The 2,767-nt window shown below is 53.9% G+C and overlaps 1 long non-coding RNA gene across 1 annotated transcript; it reads left to right on the plus strand.

Moving 5' to 3' along the window:
* Positions 1-1,200: 1,200 nt before the first annotated feature.
* LOC119767587 lies at positions 1,201-2,530 on the plus strand. The gene is made up of 3 exons (XR_005277600.1): positions 1,201-1,525; positions 1,590-1,656; positions 1,715-2,530. It is a non-coding gene; the product is annotated as an uncharacterized LOC119767587 (long non-coding RNA).
* Positions 2,531-2,767: the final 237 nt, after the last annotated feature.

The following is a 2,767-nucleotide window of genomic DNA, read 5'->3' on the forward strand; positions in this document are numbered from 1 at the left end:
CGGCGTCCGAAAAACCTTCGATCTTCGAAGCTCCTCCTTTCTTGTAGGTCAGACGAAACTTCGAGGTCCCGCGCAGATAACGGAACAGATGCTTCACACCACACAAGTGCTTCTCACCAGGGTTCGAGTTGAAGCGGCTGAGGATGTTGACCGCGTAGCAGATGTCCGGTCTGGTGCTCTGGGCCAAGTACATTAAGCACCCAACGGCTTCTTGGTACGGCACGGACTTCATCCTCTCTTTCTCTTGATCAGTCGACTTCTCGCTCACGTTCATGGGCGTACTGACGGGCTTGCAGTCCGTCATCTGGAATCGACTCAGGATCGCTTCCACGTACTTCTCCTGGTCCAGGGCAATCGCGTCCTTGCTCCGGCTCACCCGGATCCCCTGAACGTACTTCGCAGGTCTGATGTCCTTCATCTTGAACTCCCGGCTGAGTTGGGCCTTGATTTCCGTCTTCCAGCGGTCACAGTTCGAGAAGATCAGGACATCATCGACGTACACAGCGACGAACAGCATCTTGTCGCCGCGCACCTTGGTGTACACACACGGGTCGTAATCGGTGCATACCAGGTCGAACTTCCTCAGGGCAGCATCCAGCTTCTTGTTCCAGACACGACTGGATTGCTTGAGCCCGTACAGCGCCTTCTTGAGTCGGCAGACTTTGGACCGCTTCTTGCCGTCCACGAAGCAAGGGGGTTGCTCCATGTAGATCTCCTCCGACAGTTCTCCTTGCAGGAAGGCCGTAATTGCGTCCATCTGGTCGACCTTCATGTCCAGACGGGCAGCCAGCGCGAAGAGATATCGCAGCGAACTATAGCGAACGACCGGGGCATAGGTCTCTTCATAATCTACCCCCTTTCGCTGCGAGTATCCTTTGATGACCAGCCTCGCTTTGTACCGGTCGATGTCCCCGTTCACGTCCAGCTTGGTCTTGTACACCCACTTGCACTTGATCACCGAACGTCCTTCCGGTAGATCGCACAGCTCCCACGTTTCGTTCGAGATGAGGGCTTCGTATTCATCCTTCATGGCCTGTTTCCAGTGTTCAGCGTCGTCCCGAACCAGGGCTTGTTGGTGCGTGAACGGATCATCCAGAAGCGGCTGTGGAGTGTCGATACCAGTATCGGGTGATTCATCAGGGTTGTCAGAATACTTGCCTTGGGGCTGGCGCCCCCTATCGCAAGGCATCAATGGTTGTTGACCGTCATCGGCAACTGATCTTTGATAAGAGCACGACGGGGGCGCAGCGGCAGAATCCTCGGGCCTCGCGGCTGCGTTGGTCATCGTCGTCGTCTTATCTGCAAATTTCGTCACGGGTAGGCCTTTGTTCCCAAGTTTAAAATCTTTATACTGTAACAGTTCCGAAGAAGCCCGAGGCAATCTCCGGGAAACGGCGTACCAAAAGTACGTCTGGGGCCACTTTCCCCGTTCTGAGGAACCTAGTACTCGTTCACTTTGTCCCAGACCTTTGTGAAGTGTGGAGTGCGCGGACTTTTATCCCGGGTTCCCCTGTCCAGTCCTGAGGTTTGAAAGTGGCGTGGTAGTGTTTCAGGTTAGGTCTTAAATTCTAACTTCTCCCCCCCCCTAGATCTCGTCGAGTTAGAATTGTGAGTGTGCGAAATAGTGAGCCTCAGTGCGGCCTAGTTAGAGATCAGGTAAAACCGTTACCCCGTGCGAATTATCCCCGTGCATGTGCTAACCTCATTCGCGAAGTTCGAAGGCTTCGCTTCCTTTCGCCCTACCAGCAAAGCAGCACCAGTAGGAGATCGAGCGCGCGTCCACCACCGCACCGCATCGAGTGTGGGACAAGTTTGACCTGGCACACGCTACATCGCCAGAAGAGACGAGCCGTCAACACCTCGTCTGGAGGCGGTTCCATCCGCCCACGTGCTGGCCCGGAAAGCCAAGTTCCGGCCCGTGCAACATCATCGAAGTCGACCGCGACATCGCAGGTCGAACCGGCAGCATCGTTCGCGCCGTCCGCGAGCACGCGGTGAGGATCAACAGCAGCAGCATCATCAAGTAACAGGAGCAGTAGACACATCGCACTCTAGTGCCTTTTGTCTGCCGCAGTCCGCTTGACTGCCGGTGACGTTAGCGATCAGCTGTTCCAGCTGACGCGCTGAAGATTTGAGGAGGTAGAGCACAAAAGCACGGGGTAACAGAAGAACAAACAGTAGAAGTAGGGAGAGCAAACGCACACAGTAGGGAGATGTCTAGACGATAGAACAACACAATGAATGAAATACAAAACCTTAGACTAGTCACTAGTCCAATAAAATGAGCACCTCTTTTTGATTTCCTACCTGAAGTATTTGTGTAATTATTCTGGAGTATAATAAAGTCCCTGCAGTTAAAATGAGCTCACGTGTTAGTTTTTTTGGTCGATCCGGAGCGCTGCTTCCGTCACTTTAGGGTCCGTTCCCAGTCCTTTCCTCCCCAATGCAAAAGTTCTGCGTATTTCCCATGCTTCGTGAAGTTCTCTGGTGGCGGGTGTCGGTACTACCCATGATGATTCATACGGGCACGGGGGGGTCCTATACTGGCGGATTTCTGAGGAGCTTTTTCGGGAGGCTGAGCTTTCCGTACCGTTCTTGTGGGTCACTTTGGTACGCTGGCCGATTCGATCTTGCTTCTTCCCTGGGAAGAAGTTCAACCGAGCACCTCTTCGAGAGTCTCAAACCGGGCAAATTTAACATGGCGGGCAGTCTCCCTCACGGGAGTGGCGCATAAGCTGCACCGTTTGCAACCGGTCGAATCGCAACG

The sequence above is a fragment of the Culex quinquefasciatus genome, chromosome 2 (assembly GCF_015732765.1).
Source record: "Culex quinquefasciatus strain JHB chromosome 2, VPISU_Cqui_1.0_pri_paternal, whole genome shotgun sequence".
NCBI lineage: Eukaryota > Metazoa > Arthropoda > Insecta > Diptera > Culicidae > Culex > Culex quinquefasciatus.